General features: G+C 39.4%; 1 long non-coding RNA gene across 1 annotated transcript; it reads right to left on the reverse strand.

Annotated features, from left to right (window-relative positions):
- Positions 1-288: 288 nt before the first annotated feature.
- On the reverse strand, positions 289-6,280 carry LOC134479365 (uncharacterized). The gene is made up of 2 exons (XR_010052597.1): positions 6,193-6,280; positions 289-2,368 (listed from the first exon to the last, which is right to left on the reverse strand). It is a non-coding gene; the product is annotated as an uncharacterized LOC134479365 (long non-coding RNA).
- Positions 6,281-15,897: the final 9,617 nt, after the last annotated feature.

The raw sequence follows: 15,897 nt of genomic DNA on the forward strand, positions 1-15,897 counted from the left end.
TCCTCATCGGGAGATCCCGTCACCTTATAAGGGTTTTAGGGATTCAATTACCAGATCCAGCTGGTGGTGGGGGTGTGCTAATATTTAGCACCTACTCGCTTAAATTCTGAATTTGTAGCGGTTGTATTTTATGTGAAGCTATTTATCCTGCCCAACCGAAAGTGTGCCTTTTGGCCAATATATCTGCACACTGTTCCTCAGAAAGCTTCACTAGTCACCATTCTACTGTGTGCTCCTGAGGCTGAGAGACCCGGAGTACGTACATAGGACTAAAAGGTGAACTTTCGATCGTTTACTTCATTTATTTAAAATCCTATAGAAATGAGGTCATGAAATATTTCACTGGATTATTTTATGAAGCATAATGTTCCCTCATTTCATCTCAGTTGTTAAAAATGTCAAAAAAAATTTTTTGTAAGTTGACTAACATTGCATCATCCGAAAAGGGCGCATTTCCTTTATCCATCCCATCTGCTGAGGGATCCTTGGATTGACTTCATAGCCTTTGCTTTTGTGGATAATTCTGTAGTGAGCAGGGATTAGGATGCGGATATCTTCAACATCCTTGAAGACGAAGCAGCAAGCAAGATTTCTGGCCCTAAGGTAGCTCCGTTTTGAGTTCCATGAGGAACACAATCTGGCCTTCCATAATGGATATCCCAATTTACATTTCTCTGAAAGCTGCACAAAGACTCCCCTTTCTCCGTGTCTTCATTAACTCCCGTCTAGCGTTTAGGTCACAGCTAGCTTAGCAGACAGGGGTAACCTCTCAGTGTGGTTTCCATCTTCATTTCCCTGATGATTAAGGATATCGAGCAGGTTTTTCAGGCCTTCGCTGATCTGTTTGTCCTCCTTGGAAACAGGAGAGTCTTTTGTCATTCTAAAGGCGAGGCCATTTATCACGTTATTGAGTTGGGTGAATTTCTAAAATATTTGGGCTTTGAATTCTTTATCACATGCATGGCATACAGGGAGTTTCTCTAAGTGCATAGATTGTCCCTTCTGATTTCTAACCCGTGTTATTACAGATTCTCAAATCACTCCAAGCCCTTGGCAGAAACAGCCTATTCTTGAAGCAAAGTGGAGTGCTTTTCACAAGTTTGTATTTCAGAGAGGGATCCAAAAAAGGAAAAAAAAAAAAAAAACCAACAAAACAAAACAAAAAAAACACCCTCTGTGGCTGCATGTGGACTTTTTAGGACAAAATCGGTTCATAGAGGACTTAGATGCATCTGTGTTGACCTTGGTAATTGAATCCCTGCTGCTGAGTAACACCCTATGCCCCATGGTGTTGCACTAATTCAGGATCTGCTCCATTAAAGGACTTGCTTTAATCCCCCGAATAAGCACCCTCAGAATCCTAAAGGAGGAATCTAGAAATTGGTGAGATCTATGTGAGACTGGGCCCCTCAAAACCCAACTAAAACATTCAAGTCACCTGCTCTCTGCACTCTTGCTTCTCCCAGTCTGAGGAAGAACAAGGTGCCCAGAAATCTGTGTGACTTTTCCAAAGGACTCCAAAGCTGTCATGACTAAGGAGGCGCGGGGGGGGGGGGGTTGTGGATATTAAAGACCCAAAACCAATGCAATGATTTAGAAACAGTGCTGGGTTTGCTAAGGGCTAGGCAGGGCAGCCTCTCAGGCAAGGCCAGGACTCTCTTAAGAACAATCTTTGTTTCTAAACAGAAAGGATGTTGTGTTCTCGAGGCAGGAAACCCAACGCACGGCTTATGCAGAGATCTATTTTCCACCATGTGGCCTGGACAATAAACACGGGTCTTTTGATCTGGGTAGCCATGGTGGTGGAGCTGGACTTCTGAGAGCAGAGAAACGGGAAACAAATTTGCCGGAGGTGAGTCTGCGCCCTGGGGTTCTTTTGCATGTCTAAAGTTCACCAGGGAAAGCCAGGGAGATTTCAAATAAACATGTCTAAAGGGGTCGTAAAAATCTCAACCAGCCTGATAGCTTAAACCCCTAACGTCAAAACACAGCAACGCATGGCCAGCGTCACCCGAAACTTCTTTGCCCTCAGGTTTATAAATTAAACCTGCTTCGAACTCCTATTTTTACAAGGATACGGGTAGAAGTGCCCCTCCTCCCTGCCAGCATCTTCCTCCTGCTCAGAATAACAGCAAATTTATCTTCCTCTTAATGCAGCTGGAGTCATTTTGTAACAAAAAAGGTAGTAACGATGAATCATTTCTAATTTTCATTAGGTCACAACTGTGTGCCATTGTCATAATATCCGCCATGGCCTTTCAACCCGCTGCTTTAAAAATCTTATCCTAAAAATCTCCACAATCCATTATTGTGCGCGCCGCCTTCATTTTCACATCAAAATGCCACGGGGGAACAGGGCCGGCTTGAGCTGTGTTGAAACAGAACACGTTATTAGGAAACGTGAGTGGGCTGAAGTGGGGCTCCCCGTGGAGCTGACTTGGCAGAGTTCGAGTGCCCGGCTCAACCTAATATTAGAAGTGAGTCATCAGTTTACCCACACAGCAGGGCCGGTACTTTGTACCCCTCATTCTGAGCAACTCCGCTCCTGACCAAAGAGTCCAGTTTAGGATCTATAATTAATAACTGAGTGAAAGGAATCCCTCATTTATTTTGAGAACCGTTTTATTATTCATAAATTCCTCAGTTACTGTTTGATAAATAATAAGATACAAATAAACTCTACCCTATAGAAAGGCGGTTTGTGTGTTCAGTGTGATTTATCTCTAGGAGCGGCCAGAGGCATTCAGAAAAAAAGTAAACTTGCTCCTTTTCATCCAATAAGAGAAATGTGACTGTCAGAAGTTTCATGGGCCACTGCCCCTGCCTTAAGGAGGTTGTTTCACAGATAAAATTCAGTAACTCTTGCGAATCCATATAGAGGACATTTGAATCATTGTGACCTTTTAATGGTGCAGATTTTATTAAACATCAGAGTCAAAATACGATAAAGATTCCTTCCTTGCTTTAAGCACTGACAGACAAGTGTGATTTATTTTTATTTTAGTTCACATACTAAATCTAAGAAATGCAGGCATCATTCTTAAAGGAAATTCAAAACCAGTAAATATGATTTTCATTACAACCTCAGAATGCCTTGGGGACACAACATCAAACGGTCTGGTCCATACTGGAGAACTCTTTTCAAGAGGATATAGCTCCTTATTTAATAACAGGGTGGGGGCGGGGCGTGCGGAGGAGACCGCTCACCAGTTCAGAGCATGCGCGGGCTGTTCTTGCCCAGGAACTGAGTTCAGTTTCGGAAACGCATAACTAACAACTCTGAACCACCTCTAACCCCAGGAATCCACAGACTCCGGCCTGTCCGTCACCCGTGCTCACTGGTGCACATAATCTCACACAGATACCCGTACTCTCTATTCTTGGTTTTTGTTTTCGTTTTTTTCTTTTTATATTACTTTAGTTTTTTTTCTAAACAATTAACCATCAAATGATTTTCAGCTTACAATTAATTTCCTGTTTTATTTTTCTGACTGCTCTCAGATACTCTAGAGTTTTTGTTTGTTGTACTCTTCTGGATTTCTTTACCTTTTTTGATGTAGATACAGACTTAATTTTCACCTATTTTTTTTTCCCCTAGAAGGATTGAGAGTAAAAACTGCAAGCTTTTGCTGGTGACAGAAGGTGTCCCAGTAGTTTTTAATCCCTCGGATACAGCACATTCTAATTTCCTGTGAACTCTGACACACTCCTGAACTTATTTTCTGTTTTTCATTGAAACTGCAAGAGACTGATTTTTAAAAACATTCTGAAATCACTGAGAGCAGCCTGCTTCCCATAATTCCACTTTTACTCATGCAATGTTATAATCTTCTTAGAATTTGCTGCTTGAGGTTTCCAAGCTTCTTCATGCATTCCTTATTCAAACTGTAATGTATACTTTTATTCAAGTATCACTTTTAATTGCATCTTCTTTGCATGTGTATTTAGTCGGGTTTGAATATTGACTTTCAATACTTGGTTTTGATGTATTATTTATGATCCTAAAAAGATTCTCCATGAGTAGAAATAAGATATATATATATATATATATATACATATATATCAATATCATATATGTGATTACACATACACTGTTTACAAAACAATACATGATCAAATATACATGTATTTAGAGAATATATAGAAAACAGAACATATACATATATGTGTATATATACTACTTACTGTATGTTATATTAAATAGATAACATCTAATATTATAGATTCTTAAATTTATTCCTAGCAATACTCATTATGGTTTCTTATAAAAACAAAACAAGGGCCCTAAACTTAAACATTTTTGTGTTGGATGTCCATCTCCTTTTTTATATAAGTTTCTGATAAAACGAGGGCTGCCTGGATACTGAACGGATAAAGCTCTTCTTATCTGTGCCTGACACATAAGAAGCAGTAAGAACTTCAGGGTAGTTCTCACTATCGTTCCCCTCACAACTGACCTTTCGTCATTCCAAACACAAGAGTTTGAACTCTGCAGAGCTGACTTCGATGGGACACTGACTGATTCACCCAAGTCTGTTTACTCTGAAGCTCCATAAGACTTAATTCTCAGTGACATAGAACTTTTAAAATTCTATATGCATTTAAAAATATTTTTACTTAAACATTTCACTCTGATATTGAAAAGAGGTAGAAATGACCTAAAAATTGCTAAATGTTAACGAACTATTGGGTATATTGGGCGCTTAAATTTGAAATAGTTTCAAGTGAGACACTCAGTGGACAACATTCAGAGTTATTTCTGAATAGGAAGTATGGAGCAGATTTCTATAGCTATGTAGTTTCAGCTTTTAAAAATATGGCTGGATAGTTCGCTGGCATCAGAAGGTCAGAATTTTGTTAAAAAATTCTCTAGTTTAACTCACATTGAAATTTGCAGGTTAGAGTTTAGCTTCTGGCTGGATTTCTGGCCTCATGTGGCAGTTGCTTTTAGCAAACAACACAGTGCTCTGTGGAGTGTCTGGAGAGGCTGTGATAAAGGTCACGGAAGCTAAGTGTTCCAGCCGTGAGCCCGACTTCTAGCAGCCTTCAAAGGGTCCCATTAGAACTTGCCCATTACCTTGCATGCAGAGAATATCAAAAGCCTTGCTGGAAAATGTTTGTGTTGTTAATTTTAACCATCTTTACAACCAAGCACTACTTGGCTTTGAGTTTACTTTTCCTTTAACCAGGATAAAATAAAATCCTGGTAATTCACATTCTCTCTCTCTCTCTCTCTCTCTCTCTCTCTCTCTCTGTGTGTGTGTGTGTGTGTGTGTGTGTGTGTGTGTGTATGTTCTCATCCATTTTTACCTTTGTAAGTCAGGAAAGAACAAGAACACCAAATACACAGCATCCAGCTCACACATGTTCTCAGGACTCTAGATTCCTCGTGTGTAACTCTAATCGCATTATCCGTGCAGCATGGATATATTAGATGCTCTATGTTTTAAACCTCTTGAATGGATGGAACTGTACTGTACATATGCTTTGAACACCTATCTTGAACATTTTTCTCTATAAGGTCTAGAAGCTCCTTTTATTTTTCATTTTTTTCTGTTATTTTAAGCTTGGCACATTTGACAAAGATTGTATGTTCAGGATAAACAGTGTGATTACATATATATGTGTATATACATATACATGTTGTATATATACAGTTATATATACAATGTATATTCATTTATATATAGGAGTAGGGAGGGTGAGTAATGATAATCAAATTGTCAAATTCATCATACCTATCTCTAACCCAATAGCTGATATTTTTATATCTTAATAGTTATGTCTTCATTTCCTATAAGGACATTTGATGACAAAGCAATAGCCTTTCAGAATGTAAATACTTAACCATTTAGCTATATAAGGATGTACCTCAATACAAGTATTGTTATTTATAATGAATGTATAATCAACATCATAGTCAATAATGAAAAACTAAAAGCTTTTCCCCTGAGACCAAGAATAAGGCGACATGCATACCTCTGTCATAAAAATTTAACACAGTCCTAAGAGTTCTAATCAAATTAGACAATAAATGAAATAGGAGACTTCTAGGTCCTGTTGTGAAGACACTACACGTTTGAATACAGGGCACACAGAAACCAGTCTGTAATCGCATACCACTCTACCAATTTGCCCGGCAAAGAACAGTCTTATGAGTACGACTTGGGAATTATAATCAGGAACACATACCATCGATGTGGCTACTTTCACAAGCCCCATGTATTGAAAAAAAACCACAGAAGTAGGCGGGGTCTAGTTACGAAGAAGGGTCTGGGAGGGGCGGGGCTTTCAGCGGGCGTCACAGTTTAGGAAGCTGTGCAAAGGAACTTTGAGAGTCAAGAAAATCCAGCTCTTAACAACAAAGCCCGGCTAGTCCAAACTTCTGGAATCTGACCCCAGACGCTTATTTTTTTTTTAACATATTTAAACATTGTAAAGCCTTCAGAAAAGTTTCCTTGTGACAATTATTGTAACAAAGCTTAAGGCATGACTGTATTGAAGCTTTCGAAAAGAGTATGTATTTTGCCAAGCATCTGGGATCTCTGCCCCAAGAATGGATTACTATTGACCAAGAGAAAGTGTTCAGGATAAGGGCCTAGGGAAGAATGGTTTGTAATGAGCACAATAACAAATTCTTTTTTAAAGTTCATTAGGAAGGTTTTTATTGACCCAGAAACAGTGTTCAATATAAAAAAAGGATTCGGCTGAGGTCTAGCCTCACAGAATAGCAAACCCACCATGTTATTAAGCAGCCTTTTGGGTCTGTTTCTCCCACTGAAGAGGTGAACATGAGTGTTTAACAATTCTGTCTCTGCAGGTGCATCTATGCGCATGTGGACCTCATGCCCACTGTAAGAGGAAGCCAGAGAGGTTAGCAGCAGGCGAGTGAACACATTGTATATACATGCATGAAACTGGATAAGTAAAAAATTAAGGAGATATATGTTTTCTATACATAACATGCTCTGATGTGAAGAAATATCTTAAAATCCATTAGAATGAGCAAGTTTCAATTAGATCGTTGGATTGAAAATAAAGCACAAAAATAATTTGTTCCCAGGCGCTGATGAAATATTAAAAGAAAATAAATTAAGAAAATAATCACTTCCAATAGCATTAACTGGAACAGTTAATGCTCACCCTCTGAAACTGTAAGCGAGCCCCCAATTAAATTCCTTCTTTTATTGTTGCCTTGGTCAGGTTGTCTCATCACAGCAATAGAAGATAAGAAAGACAACATAGTTATTCTCAGATAATTAATTACATTAGATTATATGCGTGATTACAATACACTGTTTACAAAACAAGACATAATCAAAGTCTCTTCCAACCATTTTGAGTACATCAAGCTATGACATATACTTGAGGTTAGGTCTGTGGCATACGCTATGTGATAGAGTACGCATGTCTTTATGTGACAGAGTACGGCTTGTTCATTGTTCCCCATTCATGTTCAGTGGCTTTACGTGGGTAACTTGAAGTTAATATTCAATTGCCCACTGTATTTCTATTCACAGATTAAACCTTGCTGGTTTATTCAGTTATGATTTTCCTGATGAGATTTCATTACATGCAGAATATTTATGATTGATCTTACCCTTTCTTATATAGTGTCTTAGGATGTTACTGAGTGTATCACCCTTTTCTTGTTACATGAATGGATCGGATTACCTAGAACTAGCTTCCTTTGTTTTCTCTAAGGGTGGGAGAAAAGAAAACCAAGGCATATCATTGACTGACTAGTCTGATAATAAAGACAGAGAGGTAAAAGGAGAAGCTAGGATGGGAAGCTAGTCCGCTCTTGGCTACAGAGCATCTGCCTCTCATAGGGAAGACTTCTGGTTGAAGCATTTGGAGAGCTTTGTTACAAATAAAGTTTAACTGTTCAAAACAATTGCTAATCTCATTAAAAATGTATTAAATGTCAGGCACAATGGTGAATTCCAGTTGTCCAAGCACAGGCAGAATGAATGGTACAAATCTAAATTAAGCCTGGTCTTCAAAGTGAGTTCCAGGCTAGCTAGGGTTACTCAGCACTGCCCATTCTAAAAATAATATTTAAAATAAAAGGTAACTAGTGTGAGGTGAACCCAATATTCTGCATGAGTGTGTTGATATGCATTTTATATGTATATACACTTCTTTCGATGGTTCGGGTATCTGAGTCATTTGCCACATGTTTTCTCTAGCAAATAATGTACTTCCTGACCTTTTTTCCTTACACTAACACCTTTGCTCATACCACACCCCATATCATACTTATAAAATTACATCTTTCCAAGGCTTTTCATATTTATCAGTTTTTATTTATAAAATGACATATTTCTATGCATTTTATTTAGGCAAAAGAGTAGGGTTTCTGTGTTTTGGGCTAGGAAATTTTACAGTTGATATAATTTTCCATACTGGCCAATCCTGCTGTTCATAGGTAATCCTGAGAAGAACAATTCTTCTATACACAGATTCTGACATCTGAGCTGGGCTGGAACTTCAAAACATTTCCAGAAAATATCTATGAAAAAAAATGTAGCTTAACTTAATTAAATGATGTATTTTAGATGCGTGTGGCAGAATTAAGGAGACACAGAAAGTAATCTTCAAATCAGTAGCGAAACATTCCTTTCATATCTATTGATCAACTGAGCACAGAAAACGGAGACTTGAATTTAAAAGAGGCTTTAAATAATTTAAAAATAGTTTCTCTACTTTTCCTTGCTGCAGGCCAACATCTTAACATTTATTTAATTTTCCCCAAGGCCCAGGGATATACCTGCATGGCAGCTTACTTTGATATGCATGTCTAGAGTAATCAGTCTGATGAATAAAAAATTTTTATAAATGAAAACCCTACCCCAACTGAATGGTTCTGTGTCATATTTAAAACACTATTATGTTAGACTTGACTGGGCAAAAAACTCAGAAAGAATCCCCAAATTAGAGACTGAATAAAATTTACAGCTATTTTACAGACAATCATCATAAAATATCAAAAATTCAAATATCAAATCTAGTGATTTCAATGTCAAATATCAAGTTAAAAACCAGGGCACATGCTGTAAGAAGCTGACTATTAGAACAGCTGCACAAGAAAAACTCCTGCTCTCCCTAATGTGTAAGCTAATCTGGAGAGCCCTGGAGAATCCTGGTGTCTTGGTCTAAATGTGGTCTCACCTCTTGAAGCAGGAGGACTGGTTTTGTACTTGGTTTGGTATTATAAACTGAGTTAGAAATGTGTACCTTCTTGGAATTCACAAGGGGTTGCCTCAGAAGATTAAGGACCATGTTCTACAAAAATCTGTGCTAAAATGACAGACAGGTCAAACAGTTGGTCCCTGTGCTGGTTAGGAAATCAGTCCTGTGGCTCTTGACCAGCCACAGGACCCTTGGGCCCTAAGTCAGATTTGGTTCTTAGGGGCTATGAATTTAAAAGCATGGGAACTCTTCTTCTTTTAGACACATAAAATCAAACAGAAATCGGTTGTCTTTCTCACAGTGGGTCAGAAAGTTTTGACAATTTTATGCAACTACTATTAGGGAAAAACCAAGGTAAAAAGTTTCCCTAACAATGGCTCTCACAGTGTGAGAGTAAGAGAGACAGTTGAATGTCTGTTAGAAATTGGCGCAGATGGGCCACACAAAAGTCACTTTCTCTGACAGCCTTTCTCAAAGCATCCACACTGGGCTGGACCAATCAGTACCTTTCCATCTGCCATGTTCTAAAGCAACCCTCTACAATTGCTATTCGTAAGTACAGAAAGTTTATGCTTATTTCTGCAGTTTTGATAATTTCAAACATTAATTGAAACCCCATTCAGCAAGGCAGTCCTGTGTATATCTGGTCCCCAAATAAGGACCCTATTGTTACTACACATACAATTTAGATCTTACTAAGCAGTGACATCAGAAGGGATGTTTGCAGATTCTAATACAAAACGGGAAATACCTTTCTACTCTGATGACTTCTACGTTGTAACCTGAATTCTATAAGCCATTCCGGTATCAATTAAATTTCAATTTATTCCCTAGTAGGAAATACCGATGCAGACAGTTCCATAAATATGGCGGCCAAAAAAAAAAAAAAAAGACACTGAAGAATGCTCCCTAGCCGCATGTAAACAAACAACTGAGGGAGGGAAATTTAAATTTAAATATGTATTGGTAGGAAATAATTTAAAATTTTCTTCCCTAACTGGGGAACATTTTTGGATCTTTTAAAGGGAAAACTGTCTCTTATGGAAAATTAATAAAAGAAAAATTTAGTTTTTCTCAGATGCAGCACTGATTTTCCTGTTCCTATGTCTGCTGGTGGTAAACGACAATATGAGATGCTGACATTTGGCACACATTGTCCAGCATATGGGCTCAGCATCTCATATGTGAGGCTGGACAGCTCTAGGCAAAGGAAGCAATGTCACATATTTGTTTTCTAAATATGTGTAGACGCCTTCTGAGATGGCCGCCATGTGATCACAGTCTAATTTGTGACTTAACCCCAAAGCAAAGCTGAAGAACTGCCTCGAATCCAAGCCATTGTTCAAAAAAAAAAAAAAAAGAAAGAAAGAAGAAAAAGAGAAAGAAAGAAAGAAAGAAAAAGTACAGTCCAATCGGTTTTCAAGATCCACAACATCCATGAAATGTTGGCAATCATTCTCAGGTGTAGACTACGGCCACTTATAAAGCCCCTACATTGAAATTTTAATCTTTTTACAGGCAGATAAAAGGGGGAAACATTTATTTTCTCAAGACCCTGTGCTTCAGGGTGAAGACATAATGTTATTGTTCACTGTATAATTCGATCGCTGATTTCTGGGGCTCCAAATCTGTTAACGATCCTTCTCCTAAGTATCTTCGGTCTCAAGGTAGTGTAAACATCACTCCCCAATTCTCTCATGATTAGTAGGGAGACTACGGGAGAGAATAGGGCAGGCATTTCTCCTAGGCAGGGGAGGGGTCAGAATAGAGAGGAAGTGGGGAGTAGCCATGGAGACAGGATCCAGGACACGCCTTGAGAAAACAGCTGGAGCAGAGAAAGCCAAGAAATGATTGGGAGGTAGCCAGGTTAGAGGATTAAAATAGTGATATACTGCTCAGTTGTTGTGCCTTTAGAACATGTTAAGTAAATATAATGGTTCAGTCTAAATATTTTGCTAGCTACTGGACTAAGAGGAACAGTAACATACTTACTTATTAAAAAGTCCCTAACAACAGGGGATGCCACCAATCACTCCATGTGCAAGAAGTGCATGCATAAAATGAAATGAAATAAGATAAAAAAGGAGTGTTAGATTGTTAACAGTAGGGGTGTCAAGTTCTAGGTGTTGCCTGCCAGAGAGTTGAGAACCTGGAGTTAGTGGATGCTTTTTTTTTTTTTACCTCCCAGAAGAGTTAAAAGACTGAGCTGTGTACAGTAATGCCTCAATAATTATTGAATAGAATTTACACTATTAAGACTCTCGTTGCTATCTCATGCCGATGTTCTATGACACACCTATTATTTTGTGACAATTCATTTTATCTCCTTTCTCAGTTTGCCCCCCAGAAGCCCCCTATCCCATCATCCCTCCCCCTGCTTCTATGAGGGTGCTCCCTCACTTACCCACTCCTTCCCTCCTTCCTACCCTGGCATTTCCCTACACTGGGGCATCCAGCCTTCATAGGACCAAGGGCCTCTCCTCCCATTGATGCCCAACAAGGCCATCCTCTCCTACATATGTGGATGGAGCCATAGGTCCATCCCTTGTGAACTCTTGGGATGGTGGTTTAGTCCCTGGGAGTTCTGGGGATCTGGTTGGTTGATATTGTTGTTCTTCTTATGGGGTTGCAAACACCTTCAGCTCCTTCAGTCTTTTTTCTAACACCTCCATTGGGGACCCCGGGGCTCAGTCCAGTGGTTGGCTGCCAGTATCAGCCTCTGTATTTGTCAGGCTCTGGCAAAGCCTCTCAGGAGACAGCTATATCAGTTTCTTTTCAGCATGCAATACGGACAGGGTTTGGTGGCTGTATTTGGGATGGATCCCCCAGGTGGGGCAGTCTCTGGATGGCCTTTCCTTCAGCCTCTGCTCCACACTTTGTCTCCATATTTCCTCTGGTGAGTGTTTTTGTTTCCCCTTCTAAGATGGCCTGAAACATCCACACTTTGGTTTTCCTTCTTCTTGAGCTTCATGTGTTTTGTAAATTGTATCTTGGGTATTCTGATCTTTTGGGCTAAAATTCACTTATCAGTGACTGCATTTCATGTGTGTCCTTTTGTGCCTGGGTTATCTCACTCAGGATGGTTTTTTCTAGTTCCATCCATTTGCCTATGAATTTCATGAAGTCATTGTTTTTGATAGCTGAGTAATATTCCATTGTGTAGATGTACCACATTTTCTGTATCCATTCCTCTGTTGAAGGACATCTGGGTTCTTTCCAGCTTCTGGCTATTATAAATAAGGCTGCTATGAACATAGTGGAGCACGTGTCCTTGTTATATCTGGAGCATCTTTCAGGTATATGCCCAGGAGTGGTATAGCTGGGTCCTCAGGTAGTACTATTTCTAATTTTCTGAGGAACCTCCAGACTGATTTCTTGTACCAGTTTGCAATCCCACCAGTAATGATCTGTACTGATGATCATGTCACTGCAACCAAACACTTGACAAAAACAAGTGACAGGAGGAAAGATTTATTTTGTATCATGGTTCAGGGGTTTGGCCCATCATAGCAGGGTGAGGTCCATAGACCACTCAACATGTGGCAGATGACAGCTACTCACTATGGCTTGCTAGGAAGCAGGGTGTGGTAGACATTAGGTGCATATACCTCTGATGGCAAGTGCTCCTCCAGCAGTATCTCTCCTCTCAAGATTTCTGTAACTTTGCAGGTTAGCACCGCCACCTGGGCACCAAGCATTAAAACATGACCTTCTGAAAGACATTTTAGTTTGGGGTGTGAACCTCGCCTTTAATAGCTGAGCCAATCAAAAACCAAATCATTCTGGTCTAAAACAAAACAAACAAACAAAAAACCCCAAAAAAACCCAAAAAAACAAAAACAAAAACAAACAAACAAACAAAAAACCCAACCCCCCCCCAAAAAAAACAAAAACAAACAAACAAACAAACAAACAAAAACCAAAAAAACCCAAAACCCACAGCCAGACTTGACATAGAGAGTGAGAGAACTTGGAACACTGAGCCCTAAATGGGATATCTCCATAAAACTCCTCCCTCCGAGCTCAGGGAACCCTGTGGAAGAAGACGTAGGGTAGAAAGAGTGTAAGAACCACAAGAGATAGAAGTCATCAAGAAAACAAGACCCTGTCAGTCAACATGAGCAAAGCTCACACACACTCACAGAGACTGGAGCCATACGCATAGGGAATGCACAAATGTATACTAGGTCCTTGGTGCTTATGTTATGACTCCATGTTTTGTGCTTTTATGGTTTCCCCAAGTATACAAACAAGGAGGTCTCTGATTCTCGAGTTTTCTCTGGAGCTCTTTTTCTCAGGTTGATTTGGCTCACCCAACTTCGATATTATAGTTTTTATTTTATCTCATTACATTTTTGTTACATTTTAAAAGTGAATGAATGAATGAATGAATGAATGAATGAATGGAGAAATGAATAAACACTAGCCACTAGGATAAAGGTTAACAACTGGACAGTCACTTAAGCATGCTGGGAGCGAGACAGTTTCTCTAATAGATTGACACTGGGTAGAGCAACAGCTCCCAGACAGGCCTCGTGTTCAGGCATCGTTTCCCATCCTATAAGAAACGCCACACCTTGCTGTGAGCTTGTACTTGGTAACAGTTTCGTGGGATTTTTTGTGGGGACAGTCTTATTTTGTATCTTTTTCCTTTGGGGGGTTTGCTGTTATATTTTTTGTTGTTTCTTTATTGAAAAAACTTAAAAGTTGAATGGGTTGGGTAAAGGCAAAGATCTGGAACGACTTGGAGGAGGGTCAATATGATCAAAATAACTTTAAAGTGTAAAAATATTTTAAACAATAAGAAACAAAAGGGGCATTTTACACTCAATCTGCAGCAACCACTAGTACAACTTTTGTTTTTATTAGCACGTGTGTCCTAAGTTTAGTTTATTCCTTATAGCCTATCATAGTTTAGCACTCCTTAGCCTTTTTCTTAGAAGACCACCCATTAGAAGGAGCAAAGACGTTTCCCCCTGCAGTCGGACATCTATCACCATAAAGGTCGAGCTGTACAGTTTTAGCGGGTACAAGATCTACCCGGGACAGACATGGGCAGCGCTACACCAGGACCGATGGAAAGGTTTTCCAGTTTTTTAAGGCCAGACGTGAGTCATATTCCTTTCCAAAAGGAATCCTCGGTAGATAACCTGGACTGTCCTCTACAAAAGAAAACACAGGAAAGGACAGTCGGAAGAAATTCAAAAGAAAAGAACCCGCCGTGCAGTCACAGCCCAGCGAGCCATCACTGGTGCGTCTCTTGCTGATATAATGGCCAAGAGGACTCAGAAACCAGGAGTCAGGAAAGCTCATTGAGAGCAGGGTATAAGCGGGCCAAGGAAACAAGAAAGGCTAAGCAGGCATCAAAGAAGACAGCAATGGCGGTTGCCAAGGGCCCTACAAAGGCAGCCCCTAAACCATGATTGTGACACCCGTGAAAGTCTCTGCTCCTACAGTTGGTGGGAAACACTAATTTGGTAGATCAGAGTTTAAAATAAAGATCTGTCTTTAACTCAAAAAAAAAAAAAAGTAGCAAAGACTCAGCTATCACACAGTTGTGAAGAGGATCGCACTTCACAGGGGATTTAAAAACACTATCAGACTCTCTCATTTGATACATTCAGACTCATTTATATCAACGTTTCCATCTTCTTTTAACATGAGTGGGTGGGTGGTAAATATTGTCATTTAGACGCAATCTAAGATCACCTGAGCAGAGACTCAAGTAGAGATTGTGTAGATCGAAAAGCATGTGAGATTTGTGGGGGATCATTTCCATTAGAAGGAAGACTCTAGCCACTGCCGGTGTCATGGTTTGCTGCACAGGGATGGATCATTATAGAATGGAGAAAGTGAGCCGAGCACCAGCGTTAGGGCATTAATTCCTTGTTCCCTCAAGCTTCTTGCTACTGTGATGAGCTTGTCATGATGGATTATAAGCCTGACGTGAGCCAAACCCTTTCTCACTTAAACTGCATTTGCCAGGTTATTTTAGCACAACGAAAAAGAAATAAAAACAAAATCCTGTGAGAGTTTACATATAAAAAACATAAATGTATGCGTGTGGAATATGAGAAAAATATTTCTGTGTAAATTAGTAGTCAGTTGCAGAGAAGTGTGATAAATACATACTTTGCCGTGTGTGTGTGTGTGTGTGTGTGTGTGTGTGTGTGTAAGTCAGAGGACAACTTCCATATATCTGTTCTCTCCTTCCACCGAATGTCCAAGGGATAAGACCACAGACCTCAGGCTCGCCCATTATTTTTTAACTTTGCTTTTTTTGGATGAACTCACAACAATTAATATGAATTAAGTGTGAAAGGCAATTTTGGGTCTTGGTTTTCCACGTCCTGTTACAGATGATACAGTTTCATCCCAAATCATTAGATAAACTCTTAGTTTAGTGCTTTAAATGATAATTCCCACTACCACCGGGAATTATTCACAAATACCACCACTATCTCTCTCGGCATGTCTTCCTCGACATTGGCCTTAAAAAAAAATTAAAAACTCCTATCCAAACAATAGACGCTCACTAACACTGCATAAATCTTATTTCTAATATTCAAAGCAGTCTTTCAAGGTTGTACAAACATTATTAGCCTTCACTGGAGAAACGGGCTTTTGTTTTGATTATCATGTGTTCATTACCAAATAGGACAGCTAGAGGGAGCACTCCTGCATTCCATGCAATTCTAAAAA

The sequence above is a fragment of the Rattus norvegicus genome, chromosome 6 (genome assembly GCF_036323735.1).
Source record: "Rattus norvegicus strain BN/NHsdMcwi chromosome 6, GRCr8, whole genome shotgun sequence".
Taxonomy (NCBI): Eukaryota; Metazoa; Chordata; class Mammalia; order Rodentia; family Muridae; genus Rattus; species Rattus norvegicus.